This window comes from Papaver somniferum, chromosome 1 (genome assembly GCF_003573695.1).
Source record: "Papaver somniferum cultivar HN1 chromosome 1, ASM357369v1, whole genome shotgun sequence".
Taxonomy (NCBI): Eukaryota; Viridiplantae; Streptophyta; class Magnoliopsida; order Ranunculales; family Papaveraceae; genus Papaver; species Papaver somniferum.
In genome coordinates, this window is record NC_039358.1 from 32099573 (window position 1) to 32122778 (window position 23206).

Below are 23206 nucleotides of genomic sequence, written 5' to 3' on the forward strand. Positions count from 1 at the left end.
GGACGCTTCCGGTGCATTTCTGAGGTGCCTCCGGTACATTATCCTGGGGTGTAAAACACTACTTTTCGAGCTCATTTCGCCGCAAAGGCTTATTTCTCTAAAAACATCTACAAAAACACAAAATAACACAATAAGTACTTAATCGAGTCTAACAATACAGAATATTGAGAACAAAATAGACACATAAATGCGTCTATCATCAATCCACTGGTTGAACCTGATTGACCCAACCCAGTGAATTTATTGGGTCGATTTCCGGGATGGGTTTTAAAACACTGGTTTCTAGGTGTGAAAAGAAGTTGGGTTTAAGAGAAGGCTTGATTAATGGAACTATAATTCGAATGAAGATGGAGTGTTTGGCATGTGATTGATGTGTAACAGCGACAGAGATGAGGAATCGATTGTGTTATTGAACTGAAATTTAGGGAGGAATAACAAGAAGTGTAGACTCAAATTGAGGTTTGTTGTGTTTCTCTAATATGAATTTTGCGACTGAAATGATTATCGGTGATAATGGGTTCGTTCCGAGAGAGAAGAACACCCAAGAGAAATGATGTTACAATGATGATTGCAGCGGTGGTTATTGACCTAAGGTGGGTTTTGTGTTCCAACATTGGTGTCGGCGATGATGGTTACATGCACGAAATGGAATTTGCAGCCAATGGTTAGACTTGATTTGGAAGGATGGACCTTATAACGTGAACAACACACACAATAACTATACCGTGAACGATACACAAAATGACGAATTCCCATAATTAAATTATTAAAAATGAAATAAAATATAAAAAGTAAGAAACTGTTAGATCAAGCCTAGTCTCTAACAGTCAACATCTGGTTAAGGTACTAACCCTTAGTTAGGTATCAAAGATAGGTTATGGATTTTCTAGGTACTAAATGGTAAATAACCTTTATATATATCATCAAGAATACATAACACATTTTGGCTAAGTTTTCCCATGTTAGTGGTGGTTCAGATTTGTCCTCACGAAGATAAATTCACGGTTGTGGTGCATTGTAGGTTCATAAAGAATTTGAAATGAAATCTCTTCAATTTCTAATGCTGCGGTCACTCACTTAATTTAAAATATCGCATGTGTGTCGTTTGGTTAATGTTAGCTCCCCCGAATCGCCAGTAAATAAAAAAAAAATATCTTTCTTCTCCCACCTCTGAGGCGCTCTGTATTTTTAAACGTATTCAAATCCATCATCTATTTCTATTTATCAACTCATTTTTTGAAAATCCCAGCACGTAATTAGTAAAAATATTTTTTGCTTGATTATGGATTTTCTTCTCTAAAACTTAACTCGAGTTTTTTTTTTAATGTTGTAGTTAGGTTTATGTTTGCTAGAATTCTTGGGTATGGGTTTTGTTTGAATTTTCTTCCTGAATTTTTGCATTTTTTTGGGCGGACGACTTTCTGTTTTTTGCAGATTGGTGAATAATCCGGGAACAATACCAATCGATAAACATAAAAAGATTACATGGAAGATTTAGAATCTGATAGTTTGGATATGCTTGAAATATTTGGAGTAGATTTTTCAGTTGCTGAGAATCAACAAAACTTATTTGTGTTTTCTTAGTAAAAAGTTAGCTTCATGATCAAAGATCAAATTATTAAGAATAACTTGATTTGCAGGACATGCTGACTATTGCAAAAAACATATCGTAGGAAGGTGGAAAATTTTAGATCATGGGTAAATTCCTTTGCTACATCTTACTTATGTTGAGATATTATTGTCTATCTATTTTATAATCGCATCAGTTACTGTTGTTTTGACCTCAACATTAACAATAGTACCAAGTAGTACAATTTCTAAAACAAAATACTATCTATTTTTAAACACTCACATTCTCGCAACTGAAATCTAAGGTGATGGAATTGATGATTTTGAATGAATGAACATATGCAGTTTGGACTTTGCACTCTATAGATATGGCACTTGCTTGAAAATATGACAGTGAGTTTCGTTGAGTTCATTCTCTTTGAGAAGCATTAATGATTAACCAGGAGTAGAAAAGTGACATTGGTGTTACTGTTTCCAACAAATGGTATACTACTCTTAAGGCTCAGAATTCTTCCCATTTGATTATACATATCTCCACTGCCAGTGTTTTCTAATTTTAGTTAAGACCTATTTCCTTACTTACCTAGTTAACCAGTCATGGTCTTATTTTTTAATACACAAACAAACTGTAATTAACTTACGGTTAGTTTCTTGGTTTTCAAGTACCAACCGTAATTTGTTCTCTTTGTTTTGAAAATTTCTACCGTTCGAACTATTTAATTACGGTTAGTAAGATTGTTTTACGGTTTAGTCTCCCTCTTTTTTGTAACGATTGTGAGTCATACAGTTGGTATCTTAGATATCGAACCTCACCTAAAATCCTAAGTACTTGTAAATTCTGAACATCAAGGATATTTATGGTTACCAGTGAGCGCAGTTGAAGCCGACAATACCTTGATTACGGTTAGAAAATCCAACCAAAACTCACGCGGAAATATAAAATTTAAAACTTACGGTTGAGAGTTTTTCATTTCCCAACAGTAAGAGATTCAAAAATTAAGATCACGGTTCGCAGATGAAGAACACCTAACTATAACTGCGTCTACAACTTTTAATCTTGATGGAATTTGAATGAACCTAACCTAACAAACACAAAAACAACAAATAAAAAATATTTTTCCCAAATCTTACCTCACGTAAACCGTAACCATGACAGATAAAAAGTAGGTTTTATTTACGGAAAATGGGTCATTTGTCCAAATATTTTTAGAACACGGTTCAAATGGACGAGTAAAAAATAATTTGGGTGAAATGGACAAAAAAATAGCAAGGATGAAACTGGATTCATCCTAGCTTAAATTTAAAAAATACCAAGGATGAAACTGGATACATACTGTGTAAATTAAAAATAAGAAAAAATATTTAAAAATTGGCAGGATGAAACTGGTTACATCCTGGCTATTTTTACATTTTTTACATTTAAACAGTATCAAAATCTAACCGTCATTTTCACCCAGAAATTGTTGATTTTGGTCTTTTTAACCAATTTTGTGTTTTATTTATATCTCAGATTAATAAAACACGATAAAATAAAAATGAAATGGGAAGGGTTATGGTTAAAGATTGAAGGAGAATAGAGTCATGATTGTGATTTTATATTTTCTTTTGTAATTGATTGAAGGATAATTTAGTACTTTAGGATTTTTAAATTTTTTAGGACACCTCTGGCCAACTAACTAAACATTAGGACCTCTCCTCTTTTCTCTATGAAGCAAAGAAGAACAAAAAAAGAAACTACTTTCTTCAAAATTCGATCCTTTATCCGTTTGGTTTTGGCAGATCTACCGGACGGTTCGAGTTTGTTTCTTTGTACATATTCATCTTTCAATAAATTTTTTTTGTTTAGAAACAATTATTATGATTTTCAGAACGGTCCGATGGTTTCACATTACTATCAGGACTAGTTTTCTTATTCTAATATTAGGGTTGTTTTGGTGGATTTGGATTTGCATTGTTCTCAAGCATGTGCTGGATGAAAACGATCTACTTCGCCAGATATGGAGATCGTTTGTGAAGAATCTAATTTGGGCATATTACTTCCCTTTTATGGAAGCATCTGATATATTTAAAGGTCAAGAAACAAAATGGTTTGAAATCATTATTTGAACAGGCCGCAGAAGTTTAGTACGATGTTCTTATAGTTGAGAAGAAATATTTGGTGAAATCTTCCACACTTATCTTGGTGGAGAATTATCTTATTTATACAAGCTACATTACTCTAAATAGAGCAGATATTACATGAATGAGAATAACAAAAATATTGCACAAATCATGTCTTTGATACAGGACGTATAACTGTGATTGAGGAAAGATTCTCTGGTAGCTGGCATTATAAAGGATCAGCACTAATCAAGCCACTGATATAGGCTTTAGTTGTTGTATCCTTAACATCCCCCTCAAGTTGAGCATGAGTTGTCGAATGTTCAACTTGTCTCTGAGATATTGAAACCTTGGTGAAGCTAGGCCCTTAGTAAAGATGTCTGCAATTTTATCTTTAGAAGAAATGAACTTGACTTCTAATTGTTTGATAGCCACTCTTTCTCTGACAAAATGGTAGTCAGTTTCTATGTGTTTAGTACGTGCATGAAACACCGGATTGACTGTAAGATATGTTGCTCCAAGGTTGTCGCACCATAAAGAAGGAGTAGACACAGGAATTCCTAGTTCTTTGAGCAATGACTGAATCCATACCAGTTCTGATGTAGCTATTGCAATGCCTCGATACTCAGCTTCAGTGCTTGATTTAGACATAGTGCGTTGTTTCCTTGCACTCCATGATATCAAATTGCCACCAAAGTAGATACAATATCCACTTGTTGACCTTCTGTCATCTAAATTTCCTGCCCAGTCGCTATCAGAATAAGCATGTAGTGATAAATCAATTGATTTTCGTATTGCCAGACCATATTCAACTTTGTGTTTCAGATAACGAAGAATTCGCTTCACTAATTCCCAATGTTCCTCATACGGATCATGCATATATTGGAAAACTTTTGCAACTACAACAGCAATATCTGGTCGAGTAAGATGAAGGTACTGAAGATCTCCTACAACACTTCTGTACATGGTTGGATTATCAAACTTGTTGTTGCCGACTCGTAGTATCTTTGTATTGGCTGCAAGAGGAGTACAGACAGGCTTTGCACCATCCGTTGTTGTACGTTTAAGCAAATCAGCAATATACTTGCGCTGACTGAGTATGATTGCACCACCTTGTTGAATTACCTCAATACCCAAAAAATAATTGAGATTTCCCAAATCACGAACTGCAAACTCTGTACTCAGATCATTTATGAGTTTATTGATAAGTAATGAACTAGAGCCTGTGACTATGATGTCATCGACATAAACAAGTACATAGGTAATACCGTGTTTTGATTGTTGCATAAATAAGGAGGAATCAGCAATCGAGCCCTTGAACCCCAAATCAATCAGATAAGAGTTGATTTTGGAGTACCACGTACGCGGAGCTTGTTTTAAGCCGTATATTGACTTATTAAGTTTACACACATATGTTGGGTTCTCATGATCAACATGCCCCGGAGGTTGTTTCATGTAAACTTCTTCTCCAAGCACACAATGAAGAAACACATTTTGAACATCAAGTTGTTTCATATCCCAATTATGTGATGCTGCTATAGATAAAACTAATCTTATAGTGCAAGGCTTGATCACGTGACTGAAAGTTTCACCGTAGTCATCACCTGCTCTTTGATGAAAACCATTTGCAACTAGCCGTGCTTTTCTTCTGGCAATATCTCCATTTGGTTTCTGCTTAACTCGAAACGCCAACTTGGAACCGATGACATTCATTCCATCAACATATGGTACTTTGGTCCATGTACCGTTACGTATATGAGCATTGATTTCTTCATCCATGGGAGGTCTCCAGTTCGGATCTTTGGATGCTTCTGTATATGACTTTGGCTCGAAAAACTACCAGCAACAACAATCAGAACCCGCGGCTCAAACTAAGCCGGCAACCATATCATCCTCTTCACTGTTTGCACCAAAAAAATGTAAACCCAGGAGTTATCATCTGTTCTAAAAATGAATTCATGAAATTAAAGATTCATAGAGAAACAACAACCTAAAATCTTGTCAGATGTTGCTCTGGAATTTTTGTAAGATACACGGTCACCACTTCTCTTCTTAGCAACAACAACCTCAAATCCCATCTCACTATCAGTTTAAGACGATATAGTGTAAGATACACAGTCACCATTTCTGTTCTAAAAATGAATTCATGAAATTAGGATCAATCCGGTGCAGGTTAGTGCCAGGTCTAATCGGGAGTATGTAAAGGCATGGGCCGTAGGGCTGGCCCTGAAGGTAAAAAGTGCCTTCAGTCACGACACGATATATATAGTTATGAAGGCCAACGCTAAAACTAAACACGACATAACTCTCATTTACCTGTGGAAAGAGGAAAAAATCTCAGATCTGGTTTCCAAAAGATGGTTTTTTCAAGGATTTCATCAACACTCCTAAGAAGGAGAAACCCATTTACATCAAAACCCATATCTTCCTTTTCTTCCATAAGCTCGATTTCATCATCCCCTTCAAACAATTTTAACCTAACCACCATCTCAAAATTCCACCCCCAAATCTTTTCAAACCCTAGAACTACCGACTTTTTCCAAATCAGACAATATAGTGCCGAAACCCCAAGCCTAATCGCCCAGGGAAAAAAGAAGCAAAGAAAAGTCCTGATCCGAAAAAAATAAAATTGGCTCAATATAAACGCAAAGTCATTTTAGCCTATGAAGCTATAGACAAGGTTAAAGAGGTGAAAAGCAATTGCTTGTTATGGCCGTCTTTTAAGCAGGAAGCCGAACGTGCTAATGATGCTGTAAACAATGCGTTGAAGAAATTTAACGAGTTAATGTCAGTATTGGGCGATGATGAAAGAGACGATTTTGATAGGGCCGACATTGATGAAATTAAACATCTCCAACTGGAGATAATGACTGATGGGCTGATGTACTTCAAAGAGGTTATTGTTCTTTCTTACTTTTCTTGTATTCAAATTATTTTTTATACAATGATTTTGATATTCTGATTATTATAAAACAAAATAATAAGGGCTTTAGAGAACTTGATAGGAGAGGAATAAAATGAAAACAAACAAGTTACGCTTGTAATTCAGAGATCTTCCTTTAATCGATTCATTTTAAGGCTGAGTGCATGTGAAACTGATTAGCCAGTTATCTAGCTGACCAGGAGTGCTAATATAAGAAGCCCTGGTTTTGGTGTACAAAAATTTCCCCTACAACATACGGATTTTGACCTTCTAAAGATTAAGCCAAAATAAATTCTGAATGAGCAGCTACCCTTCCAAACCAATTAAGAGGAAGGACAAATATTTGGGAAACAAACTACTCTCAGCTCTTGTTGTGTTTGAATCAGTTGGCTGCGAAATGGCATAGGATCACTTGTAGGTTTATTTTGACCTGGTGGATACTGAAGAGTGGGGATCCATCCATGATTCCATATTTTGATCTATCCGCCAGCAGCCAGCTCCAACTTGCCAGCAATAAACTTACTTTCATTTCATTACAATATCTACACCTTGCTGCAGTGTCCCTTCCAAATCTGTGACCCTGAAGTTCTCTGGGTGTTGCCAGCAATATAACTTTCTACTGCTGCTGTGAATCTATTGATGTCATACTAGCTATTATTGTTTTGTGGATCCTTAACGAATGATATATTTCCATTTTGGCAGTCTCTTAAGCTATGGAACAAGTCCGCTTCTCTTAAGCAGAAGCAGAAGGGAAGTGGAAGCACTGCGTGTTAGGAAAACCAACATGGTTTTCGTTTCTCAGAGTGAACAAGCGCATGACCAACAAACTACACAAACTTTCCTTGGCCGCCTGATGCATATTTTATCATTCCTGAGGTAAGGTCAAGTGGATTTTGGTTCAGCTTTTAGATGTTTATGAAGACTTCAGAAATGTATTTGTAAGCATTTTTCAGACCAATGCGACATGTGTTTCGGTAGACAAGATACTTTCCTGTATGTTTTGGTTTCAAGATACTAGTAATTGTAGAAGTTTGCTTGGTTTATAAATTATTGCAAAACCTGGGTCAATCTGTTTGATTTTTGGGTGGATTTATCTTAAGTTAACACCTTAAATACTGGCTGGTCGAAGCAAATGTTTAAGGCTTCAAAGTGTCTTGAGCAGGGTGGGGAAATGCCCCATTGTTGCCCAGGTTGTTACCATGCTGCTCCCTAGTTTAATCACCTAGCTTTCCTGTCTCATGTTATTCCATTTTAGCACCTCATGTCGAGTAATCAGTAGGGATTAGTTGCTTGGTCATAGCTTTGATGGGGCACTATGCTGACATTGTTTCGAAGACGACCCAATTTCGTCTGTGAGAATATTTAGAACTCAGGTAGTTTAAGTAGGTTAAATGTTTTTGTTCTATGGATCTTAGATTAATATAGTGTGTGGTATGTACTATAAGTTGGGTTGAAGTCTGGTTTGATAGACTTCCAGTGCGCAGAACACCTAGATGGTTTGCTCGTTGAAATTTATATTTTAAACCTTTGTTTCTCATCTACCATAAGGTTGATGATGGTTTGTAGTCATGTGTCTTGGATCATTTCTTAGCAATGCAGACTTGTAATAGTCTTTTGCTGGCTTTCAATCAGGACTAATTGAAGAGTCTAGTTTCTATCTTGTCGATTTTATGTACTGCCCTAGTAAAACTGTTGTACTGCTATGCTTTGTCTACGATAAACACAACTTATTTTGCTATATGGTTAACAAGGATTTCCTATCTTGATCACTAACAAAAAATATTAGAAGACCGTCAAACTTATGAGATGATGTTCCCTAAATATTAGAAGAATGTGGGACTAATAATCTGAACACTTGACTTAGGCAGGGCTTTGTAATCATTAATAACGGGAAAAATTTTATTGCATATTAAAATCTTAGAGAAATTATACATATCCAGCCAACTATGAACTATGCGTCCAAAGGGAGAAAATTTTGAGATTTGTTTTCTTTAATATTTGATACGTCGACCATGCCAGCAGGATTTTTTTGTTAAGATATGAAGTAGCATAAGATTGTTGGCTAATGTCTATCTTTTCGCACTACTTTTGTGCTTGTGGATAGAACAACTGATGGCATTGTAATATCAAGTGTCAAATTCTCTTGGTAGTGTTCGCTAAACAGGTATTTATTCCGTCGTAAATCTTTGAGGCTAAACCTTTGGTCTCCCTTCTCATAAACTGGGATGATAAAAAACCATTAAAATAATAGTAAAGTTGTCTTAGTTTAGACTTTTCCTTCTTCCTCTCTCTTCATTCTAAACGAGCTCCACTAACTATGGAGTAAATTTCTTGGTACCTGGGTCTTTCTGTTTAATCACCAAAGTAGGCAGCCTGGATTACTAAACAACAGATTCAATATGGGAAGGTAAGTGGTGAAACGGTTCGGAACTTTTAAAAAAAAAAAAAAAAATTTGGGGTTTTTGAATCATTGGTTGGTCTTAAAATTCATATCTCAAACATCTCTAACAAAGGATTTCAAACTTTAATCTTTAGATCTCTGGATTCAAAAATGTTTTTGAATCTAACAAGAATAACAAAAATTAATCTTTAATTCATTTCTGCTTCATCTCCTTGACATCAACTTTGAACATAAAAATGGAAATTTAACTTGAAACATATCTTAAACTGCTTTTTCTTTTCATACATCTTAATACATGATATAACCTGGTTCTTGATCTTTGAAAACATAAGCTCTTAGAGGAACAACATCGACAACAGCAACAGGTAAGGCAACAACCACTTCTTGGGGTTCGCGACCATAAAAATCTTGAATCTTCTGCTCGTATTTCTGCTAATGGTACTTCACAGCATACAATTCCACCGGTAGGCATCATAAACTGAAACTGGAAAATAGGTTTAGTCATTTCGACTTCACTTTAGAGATTTCTCTAGTTTAGGGTTTTAGAAAAGATGGGTTTGGGAATATGATAGAACAAACTTATTTATAGCATTCGTCTTAGGGAAGGGAGGATGTATCTAGTTAATGAGGCTTAATAACGTTTCGTCTTCCTGTTTTTTTATGATGATAACTTTGAGAAATTGCTTCGTCTTCCACATTTTGGTGCTAGAGAGGAGTTATTAAATCTTCTAAACTTCTCCCTGGATTGAATGCTTACCAATTCAGCGTAGTGCATTCACTTAGCTTTTGATCGCTTAGCATATCATCATTCTTAATCATCGTTCTTTCAATCTAAATTTCGGCAGCGCAAGTTTGTTCTTGGTTTCGGAAAAAAAAATCCCAAACAGGAACCCGTTAAAATTTTGGAAAAATTCCTCCAACGGTTACTTTTCAAATTTGAAAAACTCATAAACAATGGGTAAGTTAAATTTACATTTCAAATTTACGAGAGTTAAAAAAAAAATTATTATTAAAAGAGAAAAAAAGTTTACTGAGTTGTGGAACTCCCCTTATCTAAAGAAGGGACCCAAATAGTGGTTAGAAGTTTGCCAGCTATCAATTGTGGTGTCTGTCAGATTTATCTTCATGCACGTACTTGTCGAAGAGACTCCTATTAAATGGGGAGTACAATACGTGGAGCAAGATAAATCGTGCTTTTTCTAAACTGCTTTATTTAACCAATACTAATTCTTTCTTTTTACAATTTAAAGATTCACCTTTATTTTTTTACAGCCTTGCAAATACACGGGTTTACCTTTCGGTGGTGTACCTCAAACTAGCTAGCTGATACGTCCTCTGCCCTGTAGTCTAATAGGTTAATTTTCAAAAAAATTATTAAAAGTTCAAAGAAGTTATGGGCCTTATGGCCTTATTCTCATTCTCATTCCCTGTCTTTTTCTCCTTTATTGCTCAGTCTCACTGAGCGGTCCTTTTCAGTTCTAAACCTGAGTCTTAAAGTGTTTGTTTTCCTTCATGTTGTGAGTAAAAGCTGTTTACTCTTTTGAAGCAGCTTCTTCTTGACAGTGTCTTTTTTTCTTAAAGTTTTCCTTTTTCTGTCTTTGTTTTCTCAAAATGGTGTCTCCGCAACAACTCATTGTCTTTCAACAAATGAGTTCGCAACCCATACAGATGGGTAAAGCCACCACAAAAAGGAATTTTTTTTAAAACCCAAGTACTCCCTTTTCCTATGCCTCTACTGAATGGTTTTACACATGAAAACTCCATTATTGCTAGAATATTTTCGACTACTACCTTTTCAAAAACAAATGTTGCAAAAGCTCTTAAGTGGAGATGAGGAAAGAAAAATGTTGTCAAAACTAAACAAATTGGCTGTAATATTTTCTTAATCTCTTCCTCGGACAAGGAGACCATGTTCAACATAATGGTCAATACACCATGGCATTTGTATGGAGATGCCTTTCCTTTGGCAAGATGGTTTCCGGAAATGACGATTGAAAGAAATATTCTAAAAACAATTGCAGTTTTGGTTAAGTTTCTTAATCTACAATACCTCCACCATGATGAGTTCATCATTGCACAAATAGGCACACACCTAGGATTTGTAACTAAAATACATCCACCTAATGCACAACCGGAACCTGGTCAAGAGGTTTTTGTAAGAGTAGACATTAATATCGAAAAACCACTTGTAACTTCTGTTAGAGTTAAAGTCGGCCATCATCCTGAGTCTATCATTGCTTTTACTTATATGGATTTGCCTTACCGTGTGTGTAACCATTGCAAACGCCTAGGTCATGTAGAAGAGATTTGTGCGGTCAAATATAACTTTGGCTTAGAAGATATTTATGATGACAGTCCTGAATCGGAATCGGAGGTCGAGTCACAGAGTTGGGCTTCGGGTTTTAAAGTTTTAATCAATGAACAAATTGATAGAGAAACTGTTTCAGATGCAGGAAACGCATCAGATGCTTCTACTCTATCACCTTCTTCTGTAATCCCTTCTCAGTCTATCCCTATCGATATTTCATCTACTGATTTATCTATCGATCTGTCGGATCTTAATGATATCCTAAACTCACCTCTTCATGGCGATTCGACTTTGGGAAAACGTCTTAGGACCTGGGAATCTCCTCCTCCTCCCCTTACCTTTACCTCAAATCAATACCACGACATCTCAGATTCTGACTACAAAGTGAGGAACTCAAGATTAATACATGATGTGGTTAACCAGATTTTATCTTCTCCAATTCAAGATGAAAACTTTATTCCTTTGGGTTCCGGCGAAGATGACAATGAAGATACAATTGAACAATTTTTCACCCCTGAGGAAGCGTTACAAGATCATGGCAAGTACCCAAAACCTGCTTTTTGTATCACTTTCTCATATTCGTCTCCTTCCACTAATCTGAGTATCTCTAGTGGTCAAAGATTGGTAACTCCAAACGGCAATGCAGCTTTCTCAATGTATTTTTCTGATTCTGATATTTCGCCTATGAGTTCAATGGGTTCAAATGACTTCTTCAATTTTACTGAAAATGAATTGCAAAATGAGAATTTTTTCAACCAATATGGAAACTTTTCTATGATTCCGAACCAAGAAACTACGATTCCCATAAATGAAAGAATTGAACAGCTTCAAATCCAGGCTGCTGAAAAAGGGAAACAGAAATCCCAGGTATGTCTTCCAATTCTTTTTTCTCTTTTCTTACAGCCTATTTTAATCTCAAGTAATACTTACACTAGGCCTAGTCATCAGTGTGGGGTTTTTGGAAATATCTGTTGATCTGCTTGCTTGATTACCTGGACCTTTTAATCTTTTGAATACATTAGATTGCTTCAAATTTCTTGACATTGAAATCTTTGTTATATTAGTTTGCTTAACTTTGTAGTAACAAGAGCACCAGCATCAGGGTGTTGAGTTATTTATCTTTTAGGACCCTTTGGTCTCGATTAACTCTTTTAAGATTGTTTGATGTTAGCATCCAAGTCTGCTTAAGTGCAGCAAGTCTCAAGAACACCAGTTTTAGGATGTTAATTTTATTTCTACCTTTGTTTAAGTGTATCTTTTTGCTACTCCACTGTTTTCATTAGTTTGACTTTGAAAGTTTGCTTCATTTCATACTTTCTGTTTGATAAGTATAGTTTTCTAGGGTAAAATTGTGTTTACTTAATATATCTGGTAAACTTTAAATCAAGTCTGCTTGGTGCAGCATTCTTAACCATGAAAATTATAGCATGGAATACACAGGGGTGCGGTCAGAAACACACTAAACAACACTTAAAAACTCTGTTAGACTTGGAAAAACCAGATATATTATTTCTTTCTGAAACTAAATCCAAGAGAGGATTAATGAGAAACTTACTGAATTACTTTCCCAATACCCACATTGTTGATCCAGTTGGAATAGCTGGAGGTCTAGCAATTGCATGGGTAGATGGGTTTCATTTTGAAATTCTTCAATGGAACCATAACATGATCAATGTTATAGTAAAAAATAACTTCAACTCAAAAGAGTGGCTTTTAACTTGCTTTTATGGAGCACCTAAACATGAACAAAAGCTAGAGATTATGGGATACTTAGAAGAAATTGCACACAGAGTTCACTTAAATCAGATGCCATGGCTGGTAATAGGTGATCTCAACATAATATTTAGTAGTGAAGAAAAAGAGGGAGGTCTACCTTTTGATAAAAAAAAAAATAGAACCAATTCTTAACCTTATAAATAGAACAGGTTTAGAAGATTTAGGATATAGAGGGAACATCTTTACTTGGAACAACAAAAGAAAAGGGGAAGCAAATATCAAACAGAGATTAGACAGAGCCTTAGCAAATGCTGAATGGAACTTAGAATTTCAGGGAGCTGTTCTAGAAAATTTAGTTGCAATAGGCTCAGATCATGGACCAATTTGTTTAACACTCAATACAAACAACATGGGCCAGGGTCACACTTTTAAGTTTTATGATACTTGGCTCAAGGAACCAACTTGTCTAGAAGTAATCGAAAAATCTTGGAGCATTTGTAGTTCTTTACCAACTGAAGATTTACTCAAAAATATCAGGATTTTAGAACAGAATTTAGGAGAATGGAAAAAAATTGTCTTTGGGAAACCAAATAAAAAAATAAAATTACTCTTGAAACAGATTGACATAATAGATGCTAAACCTGTCCATCATAACAATACAAAGCTATTAAATTCAAAATTACTAGAGTTAGAAGCTTTATAGGACACTCAAGAAGAGATTGCTAAACAACAATCTAGAAACAATACCATTGCTCTAGGGGAGAGAAACACAAAAATTTTCCATGTAACAACACTAAAAATAAGAAAAGAAACAATATTGATTGCTTACTTAACAAAGATAATATTGTAGTTTCATCTAGACAGGACATAGAAGAGGTTTTGACAACCTATTTCTCAGAGTTGTTTACAGAAACATCAAACAATGTTGACATTGACATTTTTAAGCATGTGCAACCTTGTATTTCAGTAGAAGAAAGCATAGCTTTAACTGCTATTCCAAGTTCAGAGGAGATTTGGAATGTGGTTAAGAAATTAAAAGCTAATAAAGCTCCAGGACCGGATGGTTTTCCTGTAAGCTTCTTTAAGCATAATTGGGACATAGTCGTACCCCAAATGATTGCAGCCATCCAAGATTTCTTTAAAAGTGGAAAACTTCACCTAGATTTAAACAAAACTTTTCTTCTCTTAATCCCAAAAAATAAGAATCCTAAAACTCCTGCAGAGTTCAAACCAATTGGTCTCTACAACACACCTTACAAAGTAATAGCGAAATTGTTAGCTAACAGATTCAAAAAATCTTTAGAAAACATCATATCTCCTTTACAGTCTGCATTTCTGTCTTCAAGACAAATCTCAGACAACATCATTGTTGCGCATGAGATGGTTCACTCTATGAAGAAAAGTAGGAAAAAAAACTGGGAATATATGAGCTAAAATAGATATGTCAAAAGCGTTCGATAGGGTAAACTGGGATTTCTTAATCAAAACCTTACAATCTTTCGGCTTCTCTGATATTTGGTGTAACCTCATATTTCAATGTATATCCACTTCCTCTATCTCTGTCTTACTTAATGGCAGCCCTTGTAAAGAGTTTAGACCATCTAGAGGTATAAGGCAGGGAGACCCATTATCTCCCTACCTTTTTATTTTATGCATGGAAGTATTCTCCAGACTTCTTTGCCACTTAGAAACTACTAAACAGGTTCCAGGAATCAAACTAACACCTAAATCTCCACCAATCTCTCACTTTTTCTTCGCAGATGATCTTCTTTTCTTCACTAAAGCAGATTTAGGAGGCTGCAAAAACCTCTTAGATGCAATCAATCTCTTTAGTGATTCTTCAGGGCAAGTCATAAATTTCTCTAAAGCTGGTTTGTTTTTTAGTAAAAGAGTTCATCGAAAACATCAAGGAATTATAATTAGACTTATGAAAATAAAGAGAACTAACATCAAAGACACACATCTAGGAGTTCCTCTATTTATAGAAAAATCAAAATTAAAATCTTTCGACAACATAATTGAAAAAATTGAACACAAAGTCAAACGGTGGTTAACAAAATTTCTCTCCCAGTCGAGTAAAATTGTTTTAAACAAGTCAATTCTCTCAAGTATGTCTATTTTTAGTATGGGTTGTTTTGTCTTACCAAAAAAAATTACAAAACGAATAAATGACATCCAAAGAGATTTTTGGTGGGGTAAAAATACTAACTCTAAAGGCATTTACATAAAAGCTTTTGACTTCCTTTGTAACCCAATTAATCAGGGAGGATTGGGTTTCAAAGAAGCTAATAAAGTTAACCAAGCCACGATCAGTAGGATAGCTTGGAGGTTAGTTAGCAAGCCTGATGACTTGTGGGCAAATTTTTTGAAAGGAAAGTACTTTAAAAAAAACAGGCGCTTTACATTCAAAAAAGAAATCTTCTGCTTCATGGATATGGAAATGTATTTTACAGGGAATTGAACACATAAAGAAATATAGTTTTTGGGAGGTAGGGGATGGATGTTCCATCAATTTCTGGGATGATAAATGGATCCCTTTTAGGGATCAACCTATGGCTAATTCAATGACCAGATTTTCAAACATAACACTTGTGTCAGATTTGATCAATCAAGACACAAAAAAGTGGATTGAATCTTTGTTATGCTCTTTCTTTGGAAACTCTTTAGTAAATGAAATCCTGAGCATCAGACTTTATGCTTCCAACAATGGAAGATTAAAGAAAGATACACTAAGATGGATGCTAACCAGAAATGGAGGATTTTCAGTTAAATCTCTTTATGCTAAATTACTTAACCCTTTGGGATCAGTTTCTACTGAAACCAAAAAAATTTGGTAGGGTCTGTGGAGGATGGATACTTCACAAAGAATAAAACTCTTTACATGGAAATGTTTGCAAAACACTTTACCAACTAGGAGAAACTAGGCTCAATTCTGGATGTCGAAACGGAGTGCATTTTTTGCAAACAAGCCATTGAATCTACTTATCATTTATTTTTTGAGTGTTCTTATGCTAAAGCAATCTGGAATCTTGCACCAATGGCAAATCAGGGAGTACTTTCTAACACCTATAATATTTCATTTTTAGACAAATACAAGGAATGGTTAATAGGAGACATTAACTTTATATCTATGGCATTAGCAGCAACTAAATGCTGGTTCATTTGGAAGGAAAGATGTCTGAGAGTCTTTGAGAAACAAGAAAGTACACCTGAACAACTTGTTACAGACATTTCAAGACACTTTGCTTATTGGCATCCACAAAACTTAACTAGTGATAGCATTCAAAACAGGACAAAAACAGGCTTTACAACCTATTTGGAAATTTCCTACTATAAATAGCTTGAAATTGAACTGTGATGCTTCTTGGATTTCAAAAGACACTAATTCAGGTTTTGGTTGTATTCTTCGCAATTATCTAGGAACAGGTAAAGGAGCAACAATGGTAGTCTTCAGAGCATCAACAGATGAAGAAGCAGAAGCTCTAGCTCTGTTGCACACTACCAAATGGGCCATTCAACAAAATATGCAAAATCTAGTCATTGAGGGAGACAATCAAGTAACCATCAATTATCTGCAAGGGCATACAATTTCAGTTCAATGGCAAAGCATTGCTATTCTAGAAGAAGTTAAATATGAAGCAGTAAAACTTATCTCTTTTTTGGGTTTTATACATGTGGACAGGAGAGCCAACAAAGTAGCTGACTTATTAGCAAAGAAAGCAAAACAATTCTGTCTGTTGGTTACTTTCTGCACCTTTATTTCTAATTCCTTCAATTGCGTATGACTCTGTCAAAGCACAGTCTGTCTGTAATGATCAAAACTCTATTGTAGCGTTTTCTGATGTTATTAATTCTGCAGAATCAGCCACCAGAGGAACAACCAATACTAGGTTTATTCCAAATGGGACTGAATCAAGGGATTAATGCTTTCTTTGGTAATCTATCTTACTTTCAAAAAAAAAAGTTGTCTTAGTTTAGCCGATTAGAAAAATGATGGGCTTTATACAAATCTAGGCCTGTTTATTTTAACGTCTACAAAACTAAGCCATTTTTTTTATTTCAAACAAAAACTAGGTGGAAGGAAAATTAGCACCGTTAAGTGTACCTAAAAAGACTTATTAGTCTTTTGAATCGGTAATTGTTACCCAACTAGACGGGTTGATTCTTTACACGTCATCACACATTGCATATGTGGCAAACTTTGTACACATCATCATTTCTTTCGCACGTGGCATTGTTTACGTGGAAATCATGTGAGGCCTTAAATAGTAGCGCTCCTCTGAGTTGAATTTGTTCCAAGCCTCCTGTGGCATTAATAAAAATAAAACAAATGAGGATTTGAAGAACATTTCGAATTTTGAAACGAGGTGGGAAAAAAATTAAAATAAAGATGATGAAAAACGATTTGTAGCGCATGATACAAAGATGATTATGTATCTAACTATCTTACAAAGTACACGCCTTGAGAACTTTCCTTTTAATTGATGGAGGTGTATGTACCAATCTAAGTGTAATCAGTGATTAGTAGAGTTATAAAGGGTTTTTGGGTGAATTCTTCCACACATAACCTGTGCAGACTGGAGTGTTATTTATACTGAAGATTCATACAAGCAGTTACAGATAATAATGGAAACAGTTCAACTGCCTAACAAGTAAATAGCTAGTCTTAAGAGACCGAGTTACATGGCAGTAGAACAGCACAGCTAACAATGTCTAACAACTGACTTGACTAAGCATGTCTAACACCTCCCCTCAAGTTGTACTGGAGTTGACGGATGTGCTACTTGTCCCTGATGAAGTGAAATCTTGGTGCAGAGAAACCTTTATGAAAATATCAGCCAGTTGATCTCTGGAGCTAATGAAGCGCACGTGCAACTGTTTATTAGCAACTCTCTCCCTGACAAAGTGGTAGTCAATCTCTATATGTTTCGTTCGAGCATGGAAAACTGGATTCGCAGTAAGATAAGTAGCACCCAAGTTATCACACCATAAGATAGGCGGTGGAACAGGGATACCAATCTCATGTAGCAGAGATTGGACCCAAATTAACTCAGAAGTGGCAATAGCTACTCCTCTGTACTCATCTTCTGTTGAAGATTTTGAGAGAGTCTTCTGTTTCTTGGCACTCCACGATATCAGATTACCCCCAAAATATACGCAAAAGCCACTAGTTGATCTGCGGTCATCGAGATTTCCATCCCAATCTGCGTCAGAGTAAGCATGAAGAGTGAAATCTTTACCCGAGCGAAGATGAAGACCATAATCCACAATGCTCTTTAGATATCGAACTATGCGTTTAACAAGATCCCAATGTTCTACATAAGGTTCATGCATATATTGGAAAACCTTGTTTACCGCTACGGATATGTCAGGTCGCGTCAGATGTAGATATTGTAGTTCACCTACTACACTTCTATACAAAGTTGGATCTGTGAACTTCTCTGTTCCTTGCTTGCGAAGCTTTACATTAGGCGGCAACGGATTACAAACTGGCTTAGCACGATCTAGTTTCGTCTTCTTAAGTAGATCAGTGATATACTTGCACTGAGTCAGAATCAATTCTTGGTCTTTCCATAAAACTTCAACACCCAAGAAAAAAGACAGATCACCCATATCTTTTAACTCAAATATCTCTCCTAGATCCATTATAAGTTTAGCAATCTGACCAGAACTCGAGCCTGTGACAATTATGTCATCCACATAAACTAACACATATGTAACTGCAGTTGGTGTTTGAAGAATGAAGAGAGAGTTGTCTGCAACAGAGGCCTTGAAACCCAGCTGAATCAAGTAATTACTCAGTTTCGAATACCAAGCACGTGGGGCTTGTTTCAGTCCATATAGGGACTTATGCAGCTTACATACATGATCAGGATAGTTAGGATCCACATATCTAGCAGGTTGTTTCATGTAAACATCCTCTTCCAATGTGCCATGCAGGAAAGCATTTTCCACATCGAGTTGCTTTAGCTTCCAATTGTTCATTACTGCAACAGACAGAACAAGACGTATAGTGCAGGGCTTGATGACAGGACTGAAAGTCTCTCCATAATCAATCACCTCTTGTTGGTTGAATCCCTTAGCAACCAGGCGAGATTTACGACGCTGAATAGTAACATCTGGATTTTTCTTTACCCTGAAAACCCATTTTGAACCCACAACATTCATTCCCTTCTCATACTTGACCAAAGAGTAAGTGCCATTACTTATAAGTGCATTGATCTGCACATCCATAGCAGTCCTCCATTTGGGATTTTTGACAGCTTCAGTGAAGCAAGTAGGCTCCATAAAATCAGACTCTGGCAAAGCATGTTTGGATGCAGTTAGGCACGACTTCTGAATTGGCTTACTAATACCATACTTGGCACGAGTTACCGTAGGATGAGATACAACATCTGAAGGACATGATGTAACATCATTTAGAGATACACTTGGTGCAGCAGACGACTCAGCTGAATTCTGTACAACAGCTGGTGATTCCAGCGGGGTTGCATCACCAACAGACGCATCTGAAGAACTTTGTAAAGATGGAGAATTAGAGAGCAGTTGTGAAGGTTGCACAGGTGACAAACTAGCAGATGTTGATTGCTCAACACCCTGCAACTGAGAGTCTGCTATAGTTTCCTAAATGGTGGAGATAATGATACACTAGTATCAGATGGAACCATACCTTGAATTCTCCGAGGATTTTTAAGCTGTGTGGACAAGAACGGGAACGAGCTTTCTTCAAAACAAACATGACGAGAGATGTATATTCGATTCGTTTGTCTGTGAAGACATATATAACCTTTATGAGCACTGTTATAACCTAGAAAAACACATGGCAGTGACCTTGGTTCTAGCTTATTCGAGTTATACTGCCTAAGACACGGATAAGCTAAACATCCAAAAACTTTGAGGAATGTGTAGTCTGGTTCTTGTTAAAAAGGAGCTCTAGAGGAGTTTTGCTATCAGAGTATGATTTAGGAAGTCTGTTAATGAGATAACAGGCAGTGGTGAAAGCATCAAACCAGAAATTCACCGACATATGAGCATGGAAGAGGAGAGCTAGACCAGATTCAGTAACATGACGAATTCGACGCTCAGCAAGACCGTTTTGGGGTGACGTATGGGGACAGGAAAATCTATGTTGGATCCCTGAATCATTTAGATAGGCAGTAATTTTCTTAAACTCTAAGGCATTGTCACTTTGAAAGACTTTGATTTTATGCTCAGTAAGATTTTCTATTTGCTTATGAAAGTGGATAAATGTTTGCATAGCATCTGAGCGTTGCACAAGGGGAAAAATCCAGGTGAAATGAGAATACACATCCATGATAAGTAAATAATATTTGTAGTCATTTCTTGATAGAGTAGGAGAGACCCAAATATCAGAAACAACTAAACTCAAAGGCTTATTATAAACAGTACTGCTAACAGGGAAAGGAAGTTTCTTACTCTTGCTTATGTGACAAGAGTGACAAAAATCAAAGTGCTTATTGGAAACAGGAAAGGAAAACTGATTACAAACTTTCGAAATAGTACGTAGCATAGGATGACCTAATCTTTGGTGCCACAATGGAAAAGATGATGAGACGTATGAAGTTGGGTTTGCTGGAGATGTGCTCATCTCTACTCCATCAAACATATAAATCCCATTCCTATTCTGTCCTCGCAGCAGTATTATCCCCGTGCACTTGTCCTTCACAAAAAATAAGACGTGTGAAATTCAAAGAAAACATTGTTATCCTTACAGAATTGTGAAACCGACAGTAGGTTCGATTTTATTTGAGGGACATGATAAATGGAGTTTAAATGGTATTATCTGTTCTTATATGTAAAAGAAGCTTTAGCAATATTTGCAATGTTGAGTGCATTGCCATTACCAACATGAACCTGTTCAGTACCATCATACTCACGTGGGATTGCTAGGTTTCGCATGTCCGCAGTCATGTGATGTGTGGCTCCTGTGTCGGTCACCCACTGAGTACCTTGATATCCTCTTGGAAAGGCAACATATGCCGTTGGGGCCTTGCCTTTGTTGTTGTTTGGTTTCTCATATCGAAACCAACACCTATCACCAAGATGGCCTTTCTTCTTACAGATCTGACATTTTTCTTCAAACTGACTGCTTCTTTGAGACTGATTGCCACGGTTTGAGTTGTTGTTGTAGGGCTGATTAGATCCTCTATGTTGATTGTTGAATCGTCTTGGATCATCTTTTCCAGATGAAGAAGAGGAGGCTGTTGCTACATTTGCAATGAGTGACTGCAACAAAGAAAGTTGATGCTCGAGCCGCAAATCAAAGGTGAGGAGATGAGAATAGAAAGTGTCTACGTCCATTACTTAAAGAAGTTACAATTGGATCATAACTCTGGTTGAGTCCATTACTGATAGCCTGCTTCTTTTCATCTGCAGAGACTGTGCATCCTGATTCTGCCAACTGAGCAAATAAAATCTTAGCATCAGTCAAATATTATTTCAAATTTTTATTACCTTTTGACAAGCTGTGAAGCTGTATCTTCAAGCTCATCTGATGAGCAAAAGTTTTTGGTGCATACTTCGACTCCAATTTATCCCAGATTTCTTTGGTTGTGTCAAGACGTGCAACTGTACTTAACACTTCAGGTTGTAAAGTTGAGTTCAACCACCCAAAAATCAAGGAGTCTTGTTGTTCATACGCAGTGAAAGCAGGATTTACAGCTTCACTTTCTGGTAAATGTTTTGCTGGTTTTTCTTTGCTTCCATCTATAAAGCCTGTGAGATCATGACCTTTTAGAATGGGTTTAAATTGAGCTTTCCACAGAAGATGATTCGTCTCTTTGTGTTTTAGGGTAACCATATGGTGGATTTGTACTTGGCGTAGAGTGTTAGTAACATTTGCCATTTTTGATAATAAGGTTTTCTGTGGTTTTGGTGTAGGTTTTGTGATTGTTTGCGGAAGGTGGCTTGGATCAAGGCTGATACCAAGTTAGAAAGGGTTTTTGGGTGAATTCTTCCACACATAACCTGTGCAGACTGGAGTGTTATTTATACTGAAGATTCATACATGCAGTTACAAAAAATAATGGAAACAGTTCAACTGCCCAACAAGTAAATAGCTAGTCTTAAGAGACCGAGTTACATGGCAGTAGAACAGCACAACTAACAATGTCTAACAACTGACTTGACTAAGAATGTCTAACAAGTAGTCAAGACGTGCAATTACTGTAAGGCTTACACACTATTTGTTCTAAACATCTAAAATTGCTCATTCATGTATAAAGAGGGGATTGTTGCGGTCCTAACAAGAAGAACGTATTGGGGTCCCTAAGCAACAATATAGATCAAAAAGTATACCAAGGCAGTAAGGTAAGTACTAGGGGAATATGATTTTAAAGACAAGAAGAAATTTGAGCAAACCACTGACAGGAACCAGGTAAGACTTGTATGAAGAGAAATGCATTCTCCAATTGATGTATATGAAAAGGACAAGAAATGCACCTTTAAAAGATTGAAAACCTTCTCGCATTGCAGCTGAATGGTAGCACTTTGTTGCACTGTCCTAAGCCCTTTCATTCCGTCCAGCACCACCATATTGCAGCTGCAATTACTCACCCTTCCTGCAATCCTTCTCTGACTCTTGGTTCAACCACCGACAATACAACCAAATTAATCTTGATCAAAGCTATTATATCTCAACACTCATTCACTGCATCTCCTCATTCCTTGTTCAGCATCAACTCTCCCATTCAAACCTCAACTACTAGCAACAACAATCAGAACCCGCGGCTCAAACTAAGCCGGCAACCATATCATCCTCTTCACTGTTTGCACCAAAAAAATGTAAACCCAGAAGTTATCATCTGTTTTAAAAATGAATTCATGAAATTAAAGATTCATAGAGAAACAACAACCTAAAATCTTGTCGGATGTTGCTCTGGAATTTTTATAAGATACACAGTCACCACTTCTCTTCTTAGCAACAACAACCTCAAATCCCATCTCACTACCAGTTTCAGACGATATAGTGTAAGATACACGGCCACCACTTCTGTTCTAAAAATGAATTCATGAAATTAGGATCAATCCGGTGCAGGTTAGTGCCAGGTCTAATCGGGAGTATGTAAAGGCATGGGCCGTAGGGCTGGCCCTGAAGGTAAAAAGTGTCTGCAGTCACGACACGATATATAGTTATGAAGGCCAACGCTAAAACTAAACACGACATAAC

General features: G+C 36.4%; 1 long non-coding RNA gene across 1 annotated transcript; it reads left to right on the plus strand.

The window, feature by feature from the left end:
- Nucleotides 1-5944: 5944 nt before the first annotated feature.
- On the plus strand, nt 5945-7669 carry LOC113282519. The gene is made up of 2 exons (XR_003326992.1): nt 5945-6565; nt 7295-7669. It is a non-coding gene; the product is annotated as an uncharacterized LOC113282519 (long non-coding RNA).
- Nucleotides 7670-23206: the final 15537 nt, after the last annotated feature.